The sequence below is a fragment of the Vulpes lagopus genome, chromosome 9, assembly GCF_018345385.1.
Source record: "Vulpes lagopus strain Blue_001 chromosome 9, ASM1834538v1, whole genome shotgun sequence".
Lineage (NCBI taxonomy): Eukaryota > Metazoa > Chordata > Mammalia > Carnivora > Canidae > Vulpes > Vulpes lagopus.
In genome coordinates, this window is record NC_054832.1 from 65,986,084 (window position 1) to 66,012,955 (window position 26,872).

The window sequence follows — 26,872 nt, forward strand, 5'->3', positions numbered from 1 at the left end:
TGTGGCTCATGCTGACTCTGCTCAGTGGTGTCACAGGGTTAGCTCTCATAATAGAGTGACACCATGACATGGCCTTGAGGACCATGTTCAAGCCACTGCTTATTTTTCTCAATTGCTTACAGAATCTGCCCAAGCAGCCCATGCATGGGTGGAGGAGATGGTTGGGTTAGTGGGAGGAAAGGGTCAGAAAAGAGAATGCTTTTACTGTTTATTTTGTAACCTCAGTAAAAAAACAAAACAAAACAAAACAAACCCACAAAACTGTCCCTCTTCCTGTAGGCAAATGCCACATACCCATATGCCTCTGTATCAATGATCAACCTTTTTTTTCTGCATCAAATTGCTCATCCTGATATATTAGGGTTTTTGTCTGTCTCTCCTTTTGTTAAAATGAAATCATTTTTTTTTGGTACAACATCCATATTTGTTATAGAAAAAAATAGAAAATACGAAGAGGCAAAAAGACAACTATTTGACCATATTTACTCTTCTAACGACAATCATTTTTAAAGGTGTTAAAATGTGTAGTATAGTCCCCTATTCCTATTTCTATTCGCATATACTTTTCTCCACACACATATGTACACAGAGTAAAACAGTAACACGAAGTCCTTTTCTGTAAACTGTTTCACCACTTGATATATGCGAACCTCTTCCATATTAAGAAATGTATTTTCACATAACACATTCCACCCGACATTCCACAGTATGGAAATCTCATACTTTATTTAATCAGTTATTGAAATTTCAGGCTGTTGGAAAATTTCTGATATTTTTCAACAAGGCAGAGTTTATGTTTTTACACTGCTCTCATTTACTACTGGTCCAATCAATTTCTCAGAACAAATGTCTTTAAATGGAATTTCTAGGTCAAAGGTTATGCACCTTAAAAAGCAATTTCCCTGTTTCTTGAAAAATTACAGAAAAATGGGTTTCCCATTGTTGTTTCGATTTGTAAATCCTGGGAAGTGCTACCACATGGGCATTTGGCTCTTGCAGTAGCAGTGCCCACTTCTCTTCCTTTGAAGAAATAGCCTTGGTCCAAATCGATACTCTGCACAGTAGGAATACCACAGGGGAGTGGTTCTCGGAAGGAGACGGGGTCTTTGCGACACATGACACCTGAAGATACAGATGCACATGCGTGTGGCAGGGAGGTGAAGGGATGGTGTGGAAGAGAAGTGCTAAATCCTACAATGTGCCAAACAAAGCAAAAATAAATAAAAAATAAAAACTTCAGTTTGGTTACAGACCAACTTTAGGCAATTTATATTCCCAATAGCTGAGAAAGCTTGCAAAGATGGTCATCAAAACATTAATGATCTTAATACCCAAATGATTAAAAATTGCTAGGAGGTTGATGATGGGAAAATTATTTTTTCCTTAATTTTAAGTAGTTGTTCATTGGTTTCTGGTTGTTTGTAGACCCATTTTTCCTTGTTTCTTATTTTGCCATATTTTTTTGTATTTAATGTCTTCTGGTATCAGTATGCTTATATATATTTTTTAAGATTTTATTTATTTATTCATGAGAGACACAGAGAGAGAGGCAGAGACATAGGCAGAGGGAGAAAGAAGCGGGCTTCCCTCAGGAAGCCTGATGTGGGACTCGATCCCTGAACTTCAAGATCACGCCCTGAGCCAAAAACAGAGCTCAACCGCTGAGCCATCCAGGTGTCCCATATGCTTATATTTGCAGCATTGAATTCTTTTCTGTAATTCTGTGAGATCTTCCCTTGTAGTTACCATTACTACATAAATTATCTTAAGACTTTAATACTCTATTTTAAACTGATAACAATTTGACTTCAATAGAATTCATATACTTTACACGTCTGCTTCTTCTCCTCCTCACATTTTGGATTAGGTAGGACTGCCAGCTTGGTTTCCTCCCCGAGTGAAGCTGTAGGATGGGCTTTGCAGTCTGAATTCTCTGGTCAGGCTCACTAGACGACGACAGGGACTGGGATCTGTATTCAGTCATATATGGGGCCCCGAATCAGCTTCCCTGCCCTAGCAGGGTCTATACAGGCTGTTGTTTGGGGGCCCACATCAGGCCTGAGCTGCACTGAATTCCCCATTTAGATGAGGCCACCAATTTTGCTCTACAGATGGGTGAAGCCGTGGGCTGGGCTCAAGTGCGGTTGTACACAGAGCTGTGGACTGGGCTATCTAGCTTCCTGGGGACCCTGGTCGGGTTCCTGGCTGGAGGGGCTGAAGGCTATATTCTGTGATGAGTGGGGCTACGAAGTAGATTCTCTGCCCCAGTGCAGAGGGAGAAGCAGTTCTAAAATCAGTGAAATTTTTTGTTGTCCTAACTCAAACTGACTTGCACCCCAAATTCTGAGTGAAGAGGACCCCTGGCTTTGCTCTGAAAACTACTGGCTCTGCCTTTCTCTTGGTTTACGTATGCTGGGTGTCTTCACCGGCCCTTCTAGTTATATGGGACCTGAAGACTCCACAGAGAATGGGGCCATTCTCAGGCTCCTTGCCTGGGCTGGGGGAGGGGGCTCTCTAGTTGGGAGGGGCCAGGAGCTTCCTCAGCCTGGAGAGGACTGAATGCCCCCACCTGTGCTTAGCATGGGAAGCCTCCGTGACTGATACTAGCTTTGCTCTGGGCGTGATGGCTCTGCTTGCCCTCTTGGCTCGAGCACCTTTGGGCTGCACAGCTTCCAGATGGGGCCAGGAGGCTCTCTCCTCCACAGCAGCTTGCCAGGGGTACGGGCAAACCAGCCTCTAGGGCTGGCAAAACTCGTTTGAGGTTCTGAATCAGGCATATCTGTACCCTGCCAAGTTCCCTGGTCAGAGTGCACTTTCAACTTAGCTGTGCAGATGAGCAAAGCTGCTGGGTGGGATTACTACTTGGACACCGCAGGTATGAACTCTTGCCTGCCAAGATCCACGTGCTGCCTTTTGCAATTCCCTCTCCCTTTCTCCTTCACAGACTCCCAATGGTTGAGCCCCCACAGATTCCCATGCAATCCCCATGGCACAAAGTCAGAGTAGGGTGTCCTGCAAAGTGACCCACGATGCTGAAGTGTACTGGTCATTCCTCCTGGGTTCTCTTTTCCCATTTGAGGAAACAGAGGCTCAAGGAAGACCTTTCTACTTGGTGCTGTGCTGCTCTGGGGGAGGGGCAGTGAGGTCAATGTGTAGGTGCACCTCTTAGACTTCTAATGCAGTCTGTCTTGATCTGAGGTGCCGGGGGGTGCGTCAGCCTCACAACCATGTTCTAGGATTCTCTCCATGATGTCTTGTTCTTGAATAGTTTTTGTTTTTGTCTTGATGCGAAGTGATGTCAGAAATGCCATATGTCACCATATTTCCTCTTAACAGAAATAACTTTTAAAACATCTGCAGCGTTCTGAAAATGGCATCCATTGACTAGGGGTAGTGAGTTAATTGCCACTCTTTATTGAAATTCTATATTCTGAGAGATTATGGAAAATATTTCTGCATTTGGTGAGGGATTGTTCTAGATTACCATTAAAGTTCTGTCCAAATTAAGGTTCTATGGTTTGTTGGTAATGTTGTATGAATGCCATATATCTATTTCTCCATCACAGAATGATATTAAAGGGGTCCATGCTTATTTTTATTTCTTCAGATAATAAAAGTTTTACTCTTTCTCATATCTACATAAGTGTTCTTGAGTATCGATAAGATGCTGTCTTTCTGACTCATTTATCCATTTATTATAGTATGAATTTTTCCCAGATTTTTAAAATATTTGCTGGCGAAACAAAAACAGAAACAAAACCCAAATGAGTTAAACAAAAGTTGAAGTCAGCAGTGCATTGGGTCAGCATCAACTGAAAGGCATGACCAATTATTAGTAAACTGTGGGGCAGAGTGGGGACCAGAAGGAGGGCCAGTATACAATATTCAAGATTTATAAAGTGGAACCAAAAATTTTGCCATGGAGGTTCCAAAACTCTGCTATAGAATGGAGACAAGTACAGGAATCAAGGAACACAACCAAATACCTGGGTAAGCAGCAGAGTAAAGGAGAGCGGTTTAATTCTGTTGTACATCTTCCCAATGCCCTTAAGATATTGTTATATTATATCATATTATATTATAAAATATAGTGGATTTTGTCCTTGTGGCAGATGGACTAATTCACTCAGTCTCTAGTAATTTCATATTTCAACTGTTTTCCTCTAAACACCTTATCTTATTATACCTTGAAGTATCCCTACTCTTTATATAGGCACCTATTTATTTATTTATTTATTTATTTTTTTTTAAGATTTTATTTATTTATTCTTGATAGATGGAGAGAGAGAGAGAGAGAGAGAGAGAGAGAGAGAAGCAGAGACACAGGTAGAGGGAGAAGCAGGCTCTATGCAGGGAGCCTGATGTGGGACTTGATCCCAGGACTCCAGGATCACGCCCTGGGCCAAAGGCAGGCGCTGAACTGCTGAGCCACCCAGGGATTCCCTATAGGCACCTATTTAGCCATGTGTGTCCTTTTGTAGTTTTCTTGAAGGAATCTTAGACATTTTTGCATTGTAATGAAATCTACTTCTTCCAGTTGTTCTTTTGAGTGTTATTTCTTGGACACTAACCACAAACTGCAATGAAAGGATTGATGGTCTTAGCCTTTGTCCTACTTTCCTCTAGGTTATCAGAAATGGAAAAGCATCTTGGAGTGTGTACTTCCTAGAACTCTACTGAAGCTCAAACTCTCAGCTTAGCTCTCCTTGGACTTTACCATGGGGGAAATCTACAGAACAAGAGCTGAGAGGTTGAATCTTCTTTGTACACGTGAGTCACACATGCACACACTTCCTCCCCGCTCCTCCCCCTGATCCTACCTGTCCAATGGTACCACCTTTACATTCCATGCTCCATCCCCTATTCCATCCCTCCAAAGCCTACAAGTCTCATAATCAGAATATAGATGGGGAAAAAAAGCTAAATGTGTTTCCTGCTTCAATTACTGGGAACGTTTTTGCATTTGAAAAAATGCTATGTGGATAATCAATTTTTAAAGAAGATTTTATATTTATTTATTTGAGAGAGAGAGAGAGAGACAGAGAGAGAGAAGCAGACTCCTGGCTGAGCAGGGAGCCTGATTCAGGGCTTGATCCAGGACTCTGGGATCATGACCTGAGCTGAAGGCAGACGCTTAATCAACTGAGCCACCCAGGTGCCCTGGATAGCCAATTCTTTCAATCATGAATGACATAAGTTTGAGATCACACATTTCTACATACCAGCCCTGCACTGTGTCTAAATTTTACTTCCTGCCCTATTCACTATTAGTGTTGGATTTGAAGGGACTTAGCATTCAGGCATGCAGCATTAGTGATGAATTGAGAGGATATAGGGAAGTCTATATAAACTATGCCAAGTCCCCCTTTTTATGTCTCTCTTAAAAGAGACATTTCTCTTAATTTTTAAATAATTAGAAATAGAAGATCTTTCTTAAACCAATCAAAAGCTGTTTTTATCCCCTTACTCTATTATCTTTGGAAGCACTTTAAAGTTTATTATACCTCTTAATCGTATCAAATACTGCTATTGTTCCTTTAGACTATAGGTGTTTTGAAGGTAAAGTCTGTGTTTTGCCAAACTCCTGGCATCATAGGCCCTTTATAAAAATATTTTATTTATTTATTTGAGAGAGAAGAGAGAGAGAGAAAGTAGAGGGAAGGGGAGGAGAGAGGGAGAGAGAGAAGACAAAGCCCAATGTGGGGCTCGATCCCATGACCCTGGGATCAGGACCCGAGCTGAAATCAAGAATCAGACACTTAACCCACTGGGCTAACCAGGTACCCAGCATTGTAGGCTCTTAATAAGGGTTTATTAAATGAATAAATATTGTTAACCCAGTTGTGCTCTATGTGGCAGAATGGACCTTAGGCTGGGAGGCAGTGAATCTATGCTATAGATTGGATGCTGCCAGGAACTAGCTGTAGAGTCCTCAAGGAATTTAACTTTTCTCATCAGTTTCCTCACTGGTATAATAAAGGAGTTGGAGTAGCTATTCTCTTCTAGAGCTCTTCGATGGCCTATTTTTCTTAGTGACATTTAAAGTCATTCTCCATCACCTATGATAAATGACTCTTTAACAGAGAAAAAAGACAGGTGGGAGGAGGTAGGGCTGTGAAGTGGCTCCGATAAATCTGGGGCAGTGGACAATCCCCAAATCCTATTCCTTGCTTTTATAATTCAGCAGATGACTTTGCCCCCGTCCCCAAGTTTTCTTTACCTAATTGCTTATAAAAATGTTTAAAAGATTGTATTTTTCATTCTTTGAGTACCTGTCACTGATGTCAGGGGAAGGTGACTCAGAGTCATGCTGGGTAGCCTGCAGAAGGAAGCTGGGTGAGGATTAAAATGTGACCACTACTCAGACATTGATTCCTAAGCCTTTGTTTTAGTCAAGTGATTTTAGCCACCTGGCTGGGAGCTATTTTTTTTTTTTTTAAAATCTCTCTTTGTAATTGCACCTTCTTAGAGGCATGATGGATGGTCAGGGTGACAGGCAACATCTGCCCCTGACGGCATGTTATGTTGTCCTGCAGAGAGGCAGTGTGGCCCAGTGGACCTCTCAGGGTGGGACGAGTCAGAGAGTACAAGTTCTAACCCCAGCTCTGTCCTTCAAACTCGTGGGATGACCTTATAGAAGACACTTAACTAATCTGTAGCTTTTTTTTTTTTTTATCATCCATAAACATGGAGGAAATAACAACTTTTCAGCCTTTAGTGGAGGACTAGCTAATAAATCATTAGAACGTGCTTGGCAATAAAATGCTCGGCAGCAAAGCCAAGGACTAACAGCATGCAAATGGAGTAGAAATTGCATTTGTCCGGGAAAAGTAAACCCTTGCTCAAATCTGTATGAGGGGAAGTGAACATATTCTCAGCAGAACACCTGTGACACCAAAGTTTGGCCCAGGAGGGAAGGGGCTGGCCCAGGGTGGGTTTCAGCGCAGCTTGAATTGAAGAATGTGGTCCCTTACGTAGTATTACGTGCTGCTGGGGTTCTAATTCTGCTATGAGAGAAGAATCTGAACTGAGATGCCAGTTCCCAAAAATCAGTGCAGAGCCTGGGAGCAGATAGTCAGGGAAGGAGCAGGAGACAGGAGGCCTTTGAAGGAGAGAGCATCCAGTTACATGGATGTTTTTTACGTATTCATCCTTATGCTAGTATGTCTGTGCCCTGAAGGCTAAAGCCCAGAGTTCCTCAGACTGAAGAGACTGCTACCTCAGTAGTTTTTTTAATCCAACTAATATCCCCCCATGAACTTTGTTATTTAAATTTCTTTCTATGGTTATATAAAATTGCTTCCTCTCTCCCCACTTCTCCAATAAGAATCCCATTCATCCTCAAAGCCCCTTCCTCCAGTTGTTTCTCCCACCTATGCCAACTTTGGTCTTTATCTTCAATGATTTTGGACTCCAAAGGGCTTCCATATTTGGCCTCAGCTCATGTTGCTAATCTTGACTGCCGCTAACACGTGCGGCACCTTTGTGCAAATGACATAAAGGTTCCCTACCTGGCAGATGAGTAAACTACAAAACATTCCACCTCTTTTATTCCAGCCCCCCTTCTTCCCTGACCTTCTCACCTCCTCTCCTCATCTTCTTCAGTCCTTACTTTTAGTGCCCAAACTGCTGGTTTCTATGTGGGGCTCTGGGTGCAGTATTCTTACCATCTCTGGTCCTGTCAACATGTGGCTTTCCAGTGTTTTGGGGGAGCAGATACTGAAGATCATTTCTCTGCAAGCCCAGCTTCCTCAGTGCATGGGCCAGGGCTGACCAAGCCTGGTGGACTTGCTGAGGAGCATGTAGCTGAAGGGCTGATCTGGCATTAAGCCCACATTCGTGCCATCATCCCTGTCAGCCCATGTCTCAAATCCCCATTAGTCTTTAGTCCTTATGGTTATGATGTGGTCTTTTTATTCTCCCCAAATAATTTTGGTCTTGCTCTGGAGACAATGCATGCTCTTGCAGAAACAGTTGAAAAGTAGAGGATACAAAATAGAAAATATAATTCATACAGTGTCCCAACAACCACACCATTTTGTGTTACTTTCTAGACCTTTTAGTGTTGCACACACGCACACACACACATTTATCAGAAGATCATCTAAAATGTTTATTCTTATGCTTATGTTTTTCATTTAGCATGATCTCAGTTAAGAATGGATGGTACCTTTTGTGCTTATTATTAAATAGGATTGGGAAAAGTGGTTTTGAGTAGCTACATGGTATTACTTTATATAAATGTGCTATAATTTATTATCCATCCCCTAATGTTGAACATCAACATTGTTTCTCACTTTCTGCACTGGTAGGTAAATATAAACACAAATATATCCTCAGTCTGTCAGCTTCTGTCCATGACCACTGCCGCCCCCTATTCCCAGTGACCACTGTTTCATGCACGCATGACTTCAGTCCAGCTCAGTGGTTCAGGGTGGGCTAGGGTCAGAATGCTTAAGAATGGATTCTGGCTCTGCATCTTATAACTGTGGCCGTGGGGAAGTGATTTGGTCTCCCTTTACCTTGGTTCCCTCATCTGTTCTATGGAGGTATCACTGGTAATGGCACTTGCTTAAAGAGAAACAATGAAATACCATAGGGATGCCTGGGTGGCTCAGTGGTTGAGCATCTGCCTTTGGCTCAGGGTGTTATCCTGGGGTCCGGCTCCTTGCGGGGCGCCTGCTGCTCCCTCTGCCTGTGTCTCTGCCTCTCTCTCTCTCTCTCTGTGTGTGTCTCTCATGAATAAATAAATAAATCTAAAAAGAAAAAGAAAAAGAAATACCGCATATGAGGCACTTGGAATAGTGACTAGAATGTAAGAAATTTTCAACAAATACTATTTCTTCAAGAATTCAGTCATCACTCTCATACATTCTTGCCTGGATGTGCTCCTTTCTCCACGTGGTGGCTAACATCTCACCCATGCACTTATCCAACCAAACTTCACAAATATGTGCATGTCCACTGAATATATGCAATATAACTTCTCTTTAGATGGAATGGGGGAGCTCAAGTATATGTATTATGGAAAAGGAGGTTATTCATCTCCCTGTGCTTTCAGAGAAAAACATGTGATGATTTGAAGCACTTTTTTGGCATTCATTAGGCCTTAGAGTAAAGCAATAGGCTTTTGTTCTCTGCATTTTCCAAACATTATGCCACATATCACCATAATTTGTCCCTCAGTTCATCCCCACCTCAGACAGAAGTTTCATATTGAGGTCATTAGGAGTCTGTAGTGATTCATGGAGAACTTTGTGGGAGAAGGCAGCCCAGATTTTATTTGATAAATTCTTCAGAACATTAATTTAACATCTTGTTCTCTAAAATATGTTCTCTTTGGTGGTGATAATTATTGCGGATGTGAGTGAAGCTGAGTTTGAATCATTTAAGACCTCAACACTCACAAATAATGCCCAGTGGAGCTTATTTCTGAGATTGATATTTAGGCAGTAATTCAAATAATGAAGTCTCGTTGCGTTTCAAGAAAATCAGCAACCAAGTAAACAGTTTGTACCATGGAGATGATTAAGTATAGGGGGCTCTGTAAAGACAGACATTCTCTCATTCAGTTATAGAAACATTTTGGGGTTTATAAAGTGTGCCATCTTTTGAAGAAACATTTGTTTGGGATTAGTAGGATCATAGGAGAAGTTTGAGTCAAATTATAAAATCTATCAACAATGATAAACTCGTGAAATTAGTCAAATGAAAGGGTACATGTAATTGCCAATTGATACTGAGAGATGCCCCCAATTCATACTTTTAACACAGCCATTTCTACCAGGAGTGGTTTTTGTCTAACTCATGGCAAGTTTCTTTACAACAACTTAATAATCTCTTGTAGGTTATTTCTTTGGGTTTTGAAGAGTTGGCAATTTTCTAAAAATGAATCAAACTAATAGAAAAATAGGGCAATTATGAAGATTAAGCATAGCATATACTTTTTGTCAGGAGCTGTATGTGTGCGTGTGCGTGCGTGCGTGCGTGCGTGTGTGTGTGTGGTAGTGAGGCTATCTTTTGGGTAGGCACTCCAGGCAAGGTGGCCTGAGGCTATTTTGGGTGAAGTGCAGATTAGATCATTTTGAGCAGGATGGGATAAACTTTGGATCAGTGGAGTCATTGCTTTCATTTTACAAGTAGAAAAACAGCTACAAGGAATTTAAAGACTATCCCAAAGTCACACCACATTTGTGACTTAGGGCAAATGGAAAAACAGCTTGGCCCACCAAATTTAGGAATAGTCAGTAAGATAACAATTTCTGATTTATTTTTTTGTAAAATTAAAAAAAAGAGAGGAACCATGGTAAAACTGTTTCTAGTATGAGCTGTTTTGATTAAATTCAGGCCTGTCAAATTTCATGTTTTCTGAGATAGCAATAGCCTCTATCCAAACCACTAGGGCAGGGATTGTATCCCTGACTTGCCTTGGCAAGGAAGATGAATAATATTTCCAGAAAGCAAAATGGAAGGGAAGGCTGTAAGCATGTAGCTGGATATGAATGTTCAGACATATTTTCATACAAAAAGCTTTTTCTCTTTTCTTTGCTGCATTAGAGGAAATGGAAGTTTAAATCTCTCCTTACCTTTGAGGAAAAGAGAACCAGTTTCAGGCTGATTTGGGGTGTTTAGATTAAAGGGCCATTAGGGCCTGCCAGGAAAAAATAAAGAGGTGGTGCACTGAGGAGCAGGTGGCTGAGAAGGAAGGGAAATAAGTGGCACAGACAACATGTCTTAGAGAAGCAGTGAGAGAACAGGCTTTCCCCCTCATGCCCTGGACTTAAAAGCTCTCCCCAGACCTAGGAGAAGGCAATGTTAGAGAGAAGCCTGTGAGTCTGTGGTGTTGGGAGCACTGAAGCCCTGTGTCCCAGCAGCACCCTTCCAGAGGTAAGGAGTTCTGAGAGAAAAGGAGAGTGGTAGGGTTCAGCTGGGGTGATTAGGCCAGAGTCTTTGCAAAGCTTCTTTGAGACCTGAGTGATAAGCAAGTGTGGAGGCCTGCAAGGCTTTCCAGCAGAGTCCCCATTGTCTGCACTGGGTTCTTTGCTAGTGCTCGCTTCTCTCAGAGGCCAACAAGGAGCCCAGCTCATCAACAGTGTTTTACCAGACAGACTTTATATGATTTGGGTGCCAAGCCCAAGCAGAGTTGGGTGGACGCTGGACACCTAGTGGAGTTAGGGTGAGGTCTGGAAGGTTCAGAAGCCTTTCATTTTGTCTTTGGAGACACTGGAGCTGAATTAGCTCAGACCTCCTCAGGTGGAAGTATGGTTAGTGACATCCCTCCAAACAGAGGAACCCCAACTCAGAATATCTCAAAAAGCCTGAGACAGGTACTGACAGCTTCTGTAAGTCACTTTTCTATCTCTTAAATTCACAGACTCTTAGGACCTGGAAAAATGGCATTTCTTAAACAATGAATAAAGATGAAAATCTCATTATTGCATATCAATGAGGCAAGCTTTCTCCCAAATCTCCAGCTCAGACTCTTTGAGCAAACCTCTTTGCAACATTTACACTAAAAAGGTAGAACTGGGGAATGGAGACTCAAGTATAAACAAAATAGACCCTGGGCTGGCTTGGAGCTCCATCTACTCTACACTTGATCTTGGCCAAAAGGCTGAGAAGCAATAGTTCCATCTACTTCCTTTCTTGACCTTTTACCACTCATCCACTTGGGACTTGCCTGAGACTTGCACCATTGACAGTTTCTAATCTTGTGCGCTTCCATCACAGTTGGACTTTGGTACGATCATTTATTAGCTTTCTTGGCATGATGTTTCTTTTACCTGCAGCAGAAACAGGGAGGTTGAGATTATGCAGACCCCTCAGACGCACCTGAGTGTCCTTTGGCTTTATCAAGTAGCCAAAATGACAAACCTAGGTCAGTGGGTGTCTCTCCGAATAGTAATAAGAGGTAAAAATACATTGATACACTGTACTCAGAATTTGAGCTATTCCACACATTCTACAGGGCAACTGATCTGGCCTTCTAAATAAAGCAATGGCATGAAAAGGAGGGCTGTTATGAATTTAAGATGACTTTAAAAACATAACAGACAAATGTGGTGTGTGGGTCTTTTTTTTCTGATATTAATTCAAACAAACTAGCTGGAGAGAGATAGTTGTCGGATAATTGGAGGAGTTAGAATACGGCTTGGTAGTAGGTGATATTAAGGAATTGTTGATTTTATTAGTTATAATAATGATACTGTGTTCATACAAGAAGATACCTCCTTAAGAGCTGTTTATAGGAGTACTTATAGATAAAATGTCATGTTTAAGGATTTGCTTTAATCTGCTTCAGCAGATAAAAAGATGCAAATATGGAAAATGTTGATCATTGCTCATTGTAGATCATCAGTTTATGGAGATGAACTCTACCATTCTCTCAATTATTATTTCTATTTTTAAGTTTTCAAATTAAAAAGTTAAAAAAAATGTACAGACACTGGTTTTTCAAAGCTGGTTAATGTGAAAACCCGGTGAGGCACTTGATTGCTTCAGTTGTTCCTGCCTAATGAATTAATTGACAAATAAATGTTATTTTGTCTGATGCACTTTAGTGCTATCACTGTTTACTTCTCTAAACATTTAGTACCGATTACTCATTTGTTCATTTATTCAGCCAACCCAAGAGGACTTGCTGCCAGCCGTAAGCATGAACAGAATGCTCTTTCTTTTCCTCCCTCAGGTTCTGGAACTCAGAGAATGATATTCTTCCCTCTGATATCAGCCATTTCCCCTCCCAGCTTTGCTCCCGTTCAAATTAACCACATCATGGGGCTTATTCCTTCAGCATATTCCATTTGAGTGGGGAAGGACGCATGGCAAAATAAAAAAGACGATGAACTTTAGAGTTGGATCTGAATTCGGTTTCTCTCTGCCACTTCCGTGCTCTGTAGCTCTTGGGTCCATGTCATACTTTCTGAGACCCCCGACAGTAATATAAAGGTGATGCCTGCTTACTGCTGGTGGGGCAGATGCTGCAGGTGCCCCACCCCTGTCCCGCTGGTGTTCACGTTCCCATGTATACCAACAGCATCCCTGCAAGTGTCTCTGAGTCTGCCTGAAGGCTCTTTCTGGACACAGAGGCCTTTCTTTCTTGTGCTTCAGTTTCCCTTGTGTTCTCAAAATACAAAGTAAAATTTTATTAATTACTTGGGATCCAAGTGTATGGTTAAGTGAGAAAGTGGGAAGAAGAGCTTGGGAAAGAAAATGCAGCAATGGTCCAGAGCAAGGGGTGATAACTGACAACTAGGATTTGTAGATACTAGTCCTTAGAATTCTTAGAAGTATCTGGGGAAGTACTCTCAACTTTCTGCAGTTGTCTAAGAGAGGGCTATGATTATTTTCCTTTGGGATAAATGACTCTGTAATTTTGGAAAACTTGGGATCATAAGTCATACCAAGCTTCCAAAATTAACACATTTGTCATCATTCAGATGATCTAATTGTAGAAATTCTGAAACCTCTCCAGTGGGTCAGTGAGGCACAAGCCTATTGGGAGAAAAAGTCTCAACTGTTGGGTGGCCAGCAATCCAAATCAGTGTCTAACATTGCTGGGAACACCCATGTGGTTCCAGGCAGTACATACAGTCTGAAACAGAACTCCAATAAGAACAACACTCTTCCTATGTATATCAGTGGTTTAATTAATTCTTCCTTTGTAATTTAATAATAAATCAGAGATAATAATAGTACCACCTCAAAATATTGTACTAACAATTAAATGAATTTATATATATGAAATACTTATAACAACGTGTAACATATAGCATATGCAATGTAAGCTTTGGATAGTTACTATATTATCATACATCCTGCTGGGAGATAGAGGTGGGAAAAGGAGGAAGTTTCTCAACTCAAGGTCAGAGTCTGGTCCCAGTGGGGAGACTGATAAATTTATCGGGGGACAGAGATAATCCTAGTGCATAAACTAGGCAAATTGGCCAGGGCTGGGAGAAAAATCAGTAACACTATGATTCCCAACCATATGGCAAGTTTTGTCATACAGACACTGTCTTCCTAACTTTATCCTTAACCTAGTACAGAGTCTGGCACATAGTGGATACTCAGTACATGATTGCTGCATGAATGGCTGAACGAAATGAGAGTGTAGGTGGAATGAATCTTATATAAACATAGCAAAATGTTTCCAGATCTTGTTCCTAGTGTATTTACTTCAATTTCCTAGGACTGTTTGGAGGATGGCACCTAATTGCTACAGTTCAAGGCAACATGGCCTCCAGGTGACGGGACTTACGGAAAGTGGGAAAACAAAAATTCTCTCCTTTCTGACTTTCTTGCATGTCACCACTCTCTACAATTTTGGAAATCTCTGATATAAATCTTACTTAGGAAAAAGGACTTTATTTCTCTTCTCTCAAATCCCCCAACTCAACAGTGCTTGGATTAGGTGTCATATTGAGCTGCCCAGAGCAGCCTCAGTTAATTTGTTTGGGGTTTGGCAGTGTATCTGGTACATCTAGAAAAATCTCTTTACATATATGGATATATGCTTAGTCACCTGTTTTAGTGAAGAGGGCCCATTCATTTGGCCCCCCCCCAAATTTAGTGCTTTTGCACACACACACACACACACACACACGGAAGCTCCTTGGGTTTCCGTGAACTTTCAAGTGATATCAACTAAGAAGCCTTCCTTCCAGCTGGAAATTGGTTTCCTCCTCAGGGATTCCTGACACACTTCCTTTTTTGTGTGTGTGGTTTTAATATACCTCTGCTTCAAGACATTTGCTTCCAGCTATAACTAAGTGGCTATATCAGTCTAATCTTCCCACTGGAAACAATTATAAAAGCTAGAGAAGATAAATAAAGTATAAATTTAAAGACATTGGGGAGTAACCAACACAGGAAAGGACATGAAGCTATGATTTCTGAGAGGAGGAAGCAATGGGGGAAGTGTTGCATTCACACCATGGTCCCCTCCAGCCCTGATCCCTCGAAGCATTTTCCAGTTTCAGCACAGGAGGATTGAGTCTCAGCAGAAACCAATGGGCTGAACAATAGAGGTGTGAATTCAAAACTTCTAAAGCAGATATGACCAGAAGAACAAAATCTTTGAGGGGAGAAAACCATAGAGAATTGAGCTAAAAAATCTGTTCACTGTTTTCCCTGGAACTCTGTAGAGGGAGACTCCAAGCAACCCAGCAGAAAATAGCAACTAAAAAGCTGAACTGCTGAGTAGATAGATACTTCAATAGCCACGTAGTGCTAGAGACAGAGGTCGCTGTGCAATTTCTGCCCTGGTGGGTGGGCTCTGGGCAAACATGTCAGACTTTCACTGGAGATCTCACAAGGGCCATGCTGTAGGAATAAGGGCAAAATTGAAGTAGACTAGCTACTAACAAAGCCAAAAACAGCTCTTGACAAGATCTGAATGATCTGGTACTCCACATACCTGCCAAAGAAACTGTAAGTCTCTTTGTAGGAAGGGGACATCATTTAGTACCTCCATACTCTTTCATATGAAATGTGTGGAATATATGTAACATTATTTCTCACGCTAATAAAACAACAGGACCAAGTGACCAAGTGACTCTATATTAAAAGAAAAAATACAAGGTAAATATAATACTGTGGGTGATTTAGATGTTAGAGTTATCATGTGGGAACTTTAAAATTACTGATTAACATGACCAAGAAAGTAGAAAAGATAAAAAATTACAGATGATGCATGGAATCTATAAAAGTGAAATGGAAATTCTAGAATTAAAATGTACAACTAAAATTGAGAATTCAATAAATGAGTTTAATTAGAAAATTAGAGCAGAACTGAGGATTAGAAAACTAGGAGTCAGGTTATTAGATACAAAAGAGATGGAAAATACAGGACAGAGCAGAAAATACATATATGATATCGTTAAAAAGGTTACCATGCTTGTAATTGGAATCCCACGAGCAAAGAGGGAGAAGTGTTCAGAAGTAACAGTTGAAGAAATATAAAAACCAACCAAAAGAAACAAAACAAAACAAACAAAAAAACTACACACACTCAATTACATCAAACTATTAAAAACCAAAGACAAAGATAGGACGTCTTAAAATCAGACAGAGAATGGGAATAATATTATTTTCAAGAGGGACAATAATAAAATTCATAGCTAACTTTTCCATAGAAGTTGTGGAAGCTAGAAGACAGTGGAATACCTATATTAAGAAAAAAAAACTTAGTAAATATAAGTGAATCAGAGACATTTACAGACATAAAAACTGAGAATTAGTTGCCAGTAGACTCACACTGAAAGAAATATTTAAGCAACTTTTTCAAATGGAGAAATGTAATCCCATAGGGAAGCAGGGGTGTACGAGAAGGAATGAAGGACACTAGGAGAGTAAATACATAGATAAATATAAATAAAGATTGACCATTTAAAACAATAGTGATGTCTTCTGGCATTCAGATCTATGAAGAGATATCAAAAATAATGCAAAAGGCACAGGGGTGATAAATAAGGGTAACCTGTGGTAGGTCCTTGTATGTTTTTTGGAGGGACTGGTAAATGTGTTAATTAAAGTAGACCTACTAGATATTCATGTGGTAATCTCCAAGGTAATAATATAAATGTTCAACTAATAAGCCAATAAAATTTGTGTTTGGGAGGATGTCCAGCATATTGTGGGGACTGATTAAAGGTAGACCTAGGGGATCCCTGAGTGGCTCGGCAGTTTAGTGCCTGCCTTTGGCCCAGGGTGTGATTCTAGAGTCCTGGGATCGAGTCCCACATCGGGGTCCCTGCATGGGGCCTGCTTCTCCCTCTGCCTGTGTCTCTGCCTCTCTCTCTCTCTCTCTCTCTCTCTGTCTCTCATGAATAAATAAATAAAATCTTAAAAAATAAATAAATAAAGGTAGACTTAAAGTCAATTCTCAGTGACCTTCACTGGGTAAGAGATGGAAAGCTGACTCACGCACACTTAGCTTAAGGTTGTAAGGAAGCACAGTACTCCCATAACTCCCCAGATAAGCCTTCTCCCATTCTGTCAGTGAATTTTGTTTTTTCCTAGCATGGTGGTGGGGGAGGGGCTAAGATTGCATAATTTATTGACAAGCCCTGCACAAATGGCCTAGGACTTCTCTCTAGATTGAGGAACAAGAGCACCCACTCCTCAGCCTTTCAGCCTAACTGAGAAAGCAGGTGAAATCTCATGTAATAACCTGCTCCAGCATGGTGCTCTTGCTTGTTCTCTTATTCAGGCATGTTTGCACAGCACAGCAGGAACACAACCAAGTCCCTGGATTTTCCTACTTGATCATCTATACTAAGGTCAAGTGAAAATGAAGAGGCCACATTATCATCTTTCATTTAGATAGGAATTTAAAGTTTATAATGCATGTTTCACTTTTATGAACCTCATCATAACCCTATGAAGTAGTCAGAGAAGTTGTGATTAGTTCCTATACTCCAGATTTATTAAAAAATTTCTGAAGATCTAAGAAACTTGTCTGAGCTTGCTTTCTGGCCTCTTCTTATAAGGGCACTAATCCCATTCCTAGGTTACCTGTTCAGAGTTCCAGTAAAGACCAATGGGAGAAGGAGCTTAAGCGGTCAATCTGGTTGAAACAACATCTCACATGTCCCCATGATTCATGTTTCCTCGTAGGCCTTCCAAATTGGGACTTCTTTCCACATTTGAACTCAGAACTCCTCTGGATTCATACTTTCATGTTTTAATAACTGGTTTGTCTTGTCCATGCAATTATCACTTTGATAGTGACTCTTCTACTTTAAAGTTCCTCTGTTTTCACAAAATATTTTCTATTGGATACTTTTTCCTATTTACAAAAGAAGTTCTATTATTATAGCAATTTTCAAATCTCACTCCCTAAAAATGACCATTTCTAATATTTGATTTATATCAAAAATATTAGAAAAAATTCTTTTTTTCTCTTTGTATTATACAATACATATTCTGTTACAAGACTTTGATCAGAGTTTCTGTAAACACTTTTTTGTTAAAAATATGTGAGGGGTGTCTGGGTGGCTCAGTCAGTAAAATGTCTAACACTTGGTCTCAGCTCAGGTCTTGATTACGGTGGTGAGTTCAAGTCCATTTTTTGCTCCATGCTATGCATGGAGCCTATATATATATATATATATATATATATATATATATATATATATATACACACAATATTATTTCAATAACAATGATAAAATTGCCTTATTTCTTATTTCTATTATTGGACATATTTGCTTTTTTCTCATTTTCTGTTAATAAATACTGAAGTGATGAATGTCTTTCTATACAAATCTTTAAAGCTTTAAATAGATGAATAATTACTTCATCAGAATAAATTCATAGAAGTGGAATTTCTGAGTGAGCATTACCTTAGCACGGACTGCTCTGAGAAAGTACCACAGACTGGGTAGGTTATAAACAGCAAAAATTTATTTCTCATAGTCCTAAGGCTGGACGTTTGAGATCAGAGTTCTGCTGGGGACTCTCTTATAGATTGCAGACTACCATTTTTCCACTGTGGCCTCACATGACAGAAAGAGAGTGAGCTAACTTTCTGGTCTCTTCTTATAAGGACACTAATCCCATTCCTGAGGGCTCTTCCCTCATGAACTCCCCCATAATCACCATAATCGCCTCCCAGAGCACCCCCCCCCACCGTACTTTAATATCAAGGCATTAGGGATGAGGACTCATCATGTGAATTTGTGGCTGAGGGGGCAGGGTAAGGGTGCAGTCACAAACATTCAGGCAATTCTTTAAAAAAAAAAAATTAGATAGATTGCCAAATAAGCATCCAGAGAGGTGGCACCAGTATATAGTCATGTCTAGTTTTGTGTGTGTTTAGCTGTTTTTAAGTTCTTCCCATGATTTTTTCCTCATTGCAAAGCTCTACCTTGATTTTCATTGTTTTCCTCTATAAAATAATTAGATGAGAAAAATAAAATAATATTGGAAAAGCAAATATGAAAACCTATTTTTCTACTGTTGGATGTCTCTGTGAAGTGTTGGAGGGGCTCAGACATGTTCCAAGCTGTCACCATAGTCTGCCTTTCAACTTTCTAGGGTCAGTTCTCAGCGATCTATCATGGTTCTTGAAAAAACTGAGGGCTCATGTGAATGCAGAGAACAATAACTCCAAAGACTCATTTCCCCTTCCTATGGTTTTCCCACAGATCTCCCATAGGTCAAAAGCTGCAGTTCTCCCAACTTACCACTAAGTGTCAGGCAGGGAATAGTCAATCGCACATTTTTTGCTTATTTTTCCAGACTTGCAGCCTCTTTCATATGGACGTGTTCAATGAGAAAGCACATTATGTAAGCACACAGTGAACTTTCTCTTCCACTTCTCTTTAGATCCTGAGAAGAAAATAATAATGTGCTGCTCTTCTCTCAAAAATTTTTTTAAAATAATCACCTTTCTATTCACAAAAATGTTCTTAAACTTCTTTTCCTCTTTTCAGTTCCTTGGTATTTTAGACACTTTTCAGTGATAAATCTTCATTGTAGTGTTTATATTTGCAAGAAACACAATCCTGACTAAATGCAAATCATGCCCAAACATTCCAAATTAATAAACTCTCTAAAAATAAAATACCTATTCGACTCCAACTATATATTTGAAAAGACTAAGCTAAACCATCCCCCATCATTACCACTCAGGATTTTCCTACTGGATTATATCAAGAAGACAGTCTTGTCAGGTGGTCCATAAAAAGAGCCATGATTCAAGTAAAAAAAACATATGGCTCAGCACAGCATTGTAGTCAACAATTTCATAAATAACTTTTTCTGAGATGTGAGAGCCCCAAAGTTATTTCCTGCTGCTTAGAATTTTTTTTTTCTACCCACATCAACTCCTGATTCCAGATTGGAGACATTGACAATTATTGTGGAAAATTCATACCTTAAAGAAACATCCAGAGAAATTTAAACACTTTCATCAAATAACCAAACAGCCTGTAGAGTTAAAGATATTCTATTATTTTGATTTGACTTTACCACACATTTAGATCTATTTCAAGGTTTACTTTTGTTGTGAGTTGAACTGTGTTCACCCAAAAAAGATCCACTGATGTCCTAATCCCCAGTAGCTCAGAATGGGACATTATTTGGAAAGAAGGTCATTGTAGATGTAATTATAATTAAAGATGAGGTCACATTAGAATAGGATGATTCCATCTTCTGGTGTGACTGGTGTCTATAAGATGATTATATAAGGGCAACTGGTTGGTTCAGTGTGTTAAGCAGCCAGCTCTTAATTTTGGCTCAGGTCATGATCTCAGAATCTAGGGATAGAGCCATTCATCAGGTTCCCTGCTCAGCACTGAATCTGCTGGAGGATTCTCCTTCTTCCTCTCCTCTGTCCCTCACTCCCCCACCGCTCACATGCACTCTTTCTCACTCAAATAAATATATAAATCTTTAAAAAAAAAAAAGGTGACCATATGAAGACAGACCCACAGGGAGAATGAAAGTCACAAAATGACAAGGGAAGGAGATTGAAGACTGGTGCAGTTGCAAGTCACAGAATGCCAAAGATTACTTGCAAAGGATTCCTTTAAAGGAAGGATTCTGCTACAGGTTTCAGAGGGAGCATGAACATGTCAGCACTTTAATTTTGAACTTTAAGACCCCAGAACAGAGATATAATACATTTCTGTTGTTTTAAGCTACCCATTTTGTGGTACTTTGGTAAGGGAGCCCCAGGAAACTAATTAAACTGTCTTTAAAACAATACAGATTCATTAAAACTGCTTAACATTATACCTTTTTGTGAGTTAGGGAACTAGTTCAAGAATTTGCTAGAGTTAATGATTAACCATGTATCACATACAAATAAATATATATCCAGCATTTTGCAAATAGTACTAAAGGGCATTCTTCTCAATTTGTTAATGAATTTGTTTTATAATGATGTAACTTTGTAATCTGACAGACTGCCATCTGATGGTGGTAGGAATCGATAACCTTATAGCATGCCTTCAAAAGGTGGGATGCTCATTTGGTATCTCTTTAGGTTTGCTTGTCCACGTGCTAACATGTCTCTGAAGACAATGGTCCTTCAGAAGGCCTTTCAAGGCCAATTTTCAAGACTGGTGGGAAGAGCACAGATCAAGTGTGCTCCTGGGAGCATGCTATTCCATTCACAATGTCTCAAGTAGAGCTTTAGACTTCCAAGATGGCCCATAAATATCTGTTGAATGTAATTGAAAAAGGAACGAATTAGAAAAATATTTCATCAAGGTAAAATGTATTTATTAATTTATTCACTATGTATTTATTGAGTACTATGACAATGTTTTTGGCCAAAAAAAAAAAAAAATACCTCCAAAGAAGCACAATACTATTTTAGAACAACAGAAGAAAGCATGGACCAGCCACACTTTGTAATTCATCTCCCTTGCCAGTAAAGGCCGAATTCGGTCAATAAATAATTGATGATTTACTGCCTAAAATGAATTGTGAGGGGCGTGTCTTGGTAGCATAGTCCATTAAGTGTCTGACTCTTGATTTTGGCTCAGGTCATGATTACAAGGTCGTGAGATAGAGCCTTGTGTCAAGGACCATGCTCAGCTCTCAGTCTGCTTGTGATTCTCTCCTTCACCCTCTGCCACTCTCCCCTCTTTCTCTCTTAAATTAAATAAATAAACCTTTTTAAAAGCCAAATTAATTGTGAAGTATAATTTAAAGATGAGTTAGCACAATTATTTTAGGAGAATAGACATTATTGATATTGATCATTTCATAGTATCATTGTTGTCTATGAGTTTTTAGACTGTGAATGTTCAAGGAAAGTTCATCAGACTCCATTTTCTGAACCTCCAATTGGCTATTTCTCTTAACCCCCCTAAAAGTAGGTACCTTAACTCTATGCTGTGAAAATGAAATAAAACTCTCAATTTTTCCCTTAGTGGGAAGGCCGAATACGTGAACCATTGGAAATTCGTTCCAAGAACCCAGACAAATCCAAATTATTACCCTAATCAGAAAAGCAACTGTTTATTGAGGGTTTGCATTATCCCAAACACAAAGGTGGACTACTCTTTCTACCACAGCCCTGTGGGAAGGGTGCTGATATGAAAAGCCAAGTGTGAGAGTTAGTAACTCAGTGGAGTCTAACGACTGGTCATTGGTGGAGACTGGAGCAGGAATTCTGACTTCAAAGGCTGAGAGCACTTGTGGTGCACCTACTGCATGCTGGAAGTACGACAGTGAACAAGGCAGAGGACACATGTGGAGCTGGAGCTGACATTGCAGCAAGTCGAACCCCCATGGTACAGATTGTCACTTTTTCCTCCAGGGATTTTTTTCTTCCTCTTATTGAGTAAGCTGTCTCACGTTACTGGTGCGCAATCAGCCATTGTACTGATGTGGGTGGTTTTGCTGTTAAGATGTCAGGTGCTCTGGGAGTGTAATTGTTTGTAGGTCCCTGCCTACAAAGTTGATGGCACCAAACCTTGGATCTAACTTGTTCAGACTACAACAGTTCATTCACAAAGCAAGAAGCACCATCTGACTAATGTTTTGCACATATCATTTCACTTCCAAATGTCAAGTACTATTTTTTTTAAACTGTAAAGTAGTTAACAACACACTAAAAATCCTTTAAATGTGTTACAGTTGAGGTATTCACATGCACATAAGTTGTGGCTGCAGCTTACTCACTTTTCACATGTTTGACAAACATAGTTTTACTACCAAGCTGCAACTCCCTGAAACTGACCTTAATTTCAAAAGGGTCCCATGCTCGTTTTTAACAATGGGCCTTTGTCTGGTGCACACAAAGTTTTGTTATTGCTTTTTTTTAAATTCACAATTGACAGGCAGAAATTCTGTTCTTGTGTAGGTCACTTTTTTTTTTTAAGGATTTTATTTATGTATTCATGAGAGACACAGAGAGAGAGGCAGAAACAGAATCAGAGAGAGAAGCAGGCTCCCTGCCAGAAGCCTGATGTGGGACTTGAACCCAGGACCCCAGGATCACGACCAGAGCCTAAGGCAGACACTCAACCACTGAGCCACCCAGGTGCCCCATTTAGGTCACTTTTAACCCTGAAATTCCCTCCACATTTTTACTTCCTGTGCTTCCTTTTGCATTATGAGTTCAAATTAAACTGAGCAAGTCAATCTCCTAGTCTTAGAAAACATTTCAAACCAATGTACATTTTACTTATGGGAGCAAAATCATTCGCCAAACCCGAAAGAAGGCTTTTGTTTCAGCCAAGACATACCTGCATTTTTATTGGAATACCAAAAATTTGATACTTTTTGTTTTCTATTTTGACTTTGGTCCGTAATTGGTCTGCCAGACACTTCTGATGGCATTTGCTTTCCTTCACCCAGGCTCGCTTCTTTCCCTAGTTCTGGCGTCTTTCTCCTTTCTAAGGTTTCGTTCTCACTGGAGATGTTTGCGTTGGTAACGTGATGGTTATGCATGGTCAGTAGGAAGAGACCCAGGTAATTACATGTAAGTCTGTAGAAATGTGCCAGAAACCTGGGTGAGTCTCCTGGAAAATCCAAATTGTGAATGATATCACCACTCCTTTCTCAGATATGTCCTCTTCCCATTAAGCATTCCACCTGTACTTGTTTACCTCTGTTTAGACAGAGCAGCACCTGATTCTTGAAAGTTTTGGTGAAGTCACAGAAAGGAGTCATTTTTTTCATCGCAGAGCATAATAAGAGGTAGGTTAATGAAATCGTTTTGTTCTTAGCATTACCAAATTTAGTACTAAGAACAGTCAATTTCCTCACAATTTAGCACATTTATTCTTCCAAGTCAAAGAGCACATCTGAACTGTCTTTAATGCAAAGTTCTTAATGTAGGGCCGAGCACACTCTGGCACTCGATAGCTGTGACTGACCACCCTACAACTGTTTGTCTGAGGTTGCCAAGAAGGTTTGGCACACATGTCCTCAATTAACAGATTGGATAGTTGCTAATTATCTGGATGAAGGATTTGGCTCTCAGAGCTTGCCTTTTCCTGCAAACAGGAAGAAAGATTCCACCATAGTGTTCTGAATTATTGGAGTTCTCCCGTGTGGCCTACAATGATGTCACACTGACATTTTCTCACCAGAAATTCTTGAGGTGCATTTGGAGTTTAGAAAATTAACCCAAATGGATTAAATAAATGACTAAGGTTTTAAAGAACACTAACCTGAATGCTTTAATTGCAATGAAGACTTTAGAAATGCAGGTTTGGGCAAAGTGTCATTTTCAGGAAATTTAATTATTTCTGTGGTTAACTACTAACAATCCCTTGGGAGACAGCCCGCTAAGTGGGTTGTCCATGACAAGTTGTGTAAACTGGCTTCTTTTGCCACCCAGTGTACTTCTGATGCTTCCCAAATTGCAGCCCACCCTTATCTGCAATACAAACTCATTTCACATCAGCACAACAAAATTGCACTGCAAAAGGGAAAGTTTTAGATCAAATACAGAATATGTTGTACATGCATAAGCATTTTATGAAAGTTAGTTAGAAATTCCTTTCACTTTTAGTTATTATAGATTATTTTTATAAACATATAGTGTATTTCAAGTATAGTGAATATCTTTCTTTGATGACTGAGAATCTTACTGAATTCCAGCGAGTTCAATTTCAACATCAATTTTCATCATAGACTACAACAACTGTGTTAGAAGACAAATTAGATTGAGTACACCAATTTCAATCTTTGAAAGCTTTTCATGTTGTAAAACATGCCAAAAGAAAGTGAGACTAACAACAAAAACAAAACAACAACTACACCAATTAAACCTAGATAGAATATTAATTCTTAAGCCAAACTTCCTAGAATTGAAAATGGCTCTCCCACTTCCTGGCTTTGTGACCAAGAGCAATTACTTAAGCCTTCTGTGCACTAATAGCCTCATCTGTAAAGTGGGGATGATAATAATTATACCTACCTCATAGGGCTGTTAGGAGATTAAATGAGTCCATTAATATAAAGGACTTAGTGCAGTGGCCGATACATCATGTATGCTAACATTAATAAATACTAACTTTTCTTAATTTGAAATTTTTAATTTTATTTGTTTATTATCATTTTATTTGAAAAAGCTGACATCATGCTTTTATATATATATTTTTAGAATTTTAATTCCAGAGGCACCTGGGTGGCTCAATTGATTAAGCGTCTGCTTATCTATCTCAGGGTCCTGGAATCAAGCCCCATGTCAAGCTTCCTGCCCAGTGTAAATTCTGCTTCTCCTTCTCCTTCTGCCTCCTCCCCTCTACTTATGCTCTGTCTCTCCCTTATAAATAAATAAATAAATAAATAAATAAATAAATAAATAAAATCTTTAAAAGAATTAATTCCACTGTAGTTAATATATACTGTCATATTAGCTTCAGGTGTACAATATAGTGATTTGACAGTTCCATACATCATTCAGTACTCATCAATATTTACTTAAGTTTTAAGCATAACACATATAGCAAATTGCCCAATATAAAGTAACTTTCAAAAATTTTCTAAAAGATCTACATGTCCTATATTCATCACAGTGTTATATACAATAGTCAAGATATGGAATCAACCTATGTGTCCATCAATAGATGAATAGATAAGGAATATGTGATATTATAATGTGTATGTGTATTACGTGCATGTGTAACAGATACATATATAAACTATATAAAGTATTATGTAACCATAAAAAAGGATGAGATCTTACCCTTTATGACAACATGGATGGACTTAGAGGGTATTATGTTAAGTGAAATAAGTCAGACTGAGAAAGACAAATACCATATGATATCACTTATATTTGGAATCTAAAAAACAAAACGGATGAATAAGCAAACAAACAAAAAACAGAATCAGACTTATAAATACAGAGAACAAACTGATGGTTTCCAGAGGAAAGGACATGAAGGGATCGACAAAGTGGGTGAACAGGAGTGAGAGACACAGGCTTCCAGTGATGGAATGAATAAATCATGAGAATAAAAGGCACATGAAATAATGGAATTTGAGGTGAATTTGGAGTTTAGAAAATTAACACTAATGGATTAAATAAATGACTAAGGTTTGGAATATGGATCAATGGGGAATATAATCAATGATATTGTAATACTATTGCATGGTTATGGTGACAGATCGTAGCTACTCTTGTGGTGTGGGTAGTATAATATATAGGGAAATTGAATTACTATGTTGTACACTTGAAACTAATGTAACATTGTGGGTCAACCATACTTAAATTAAAAAAAAAAACTTTTTAATTTACAAAGTCTTGGGGCACCTGGGTGGCCCAGTGAGTTGAGTATCTGACATGTGATTGTGGCTCAGGCCATGATCTCAGGGTCATGAAATCAAGCCCCGCATCGGGCTCCAGGCTAGGTGTGGAGTCTGCTTGGGATTCTCTCTCCCTCTCCCCCACCCCTCCTCCTTCTTAGTGCGTGTACTCTCTCTCTTATTTTTTTTAAATATTTATTTATTTACTTTATGATAGACAGAGAGAGAGAGAGAGAGAGGCAGAGACACAGGCAGAGGGAGAAGCAGGCTCCATGCCCGGAGCCCGACGTGGGACTCGATCCCAGGACTCCAGGATCGCGCCCTGGGCCACAGGCAGGCGCCAAACCGCTGAGCCACCCAGGGATCCCTGTACTCTCTCTCTTAAAAAAATATTTAAAAACTCTTTTTAAAGAAACTACATTGTATAAGGTTGTTGGCAATTTCAGTTTCTAGAAGTGAAAATATTATTAACTCATGTTGATAAACTCTCCAAGATAAATAAGCCTCTTAGTCAAACATTTGAGACTTTCTGGAATGCACAGAGATGCTGTGCCTAGGTTAATGTTTGTGGCGCTTAGGGAAGTAAATGGTATGCATCATTGCCTAGTTTTCAAGGCAGAAGAAAAATGTTGTCCTGAAAAAATTT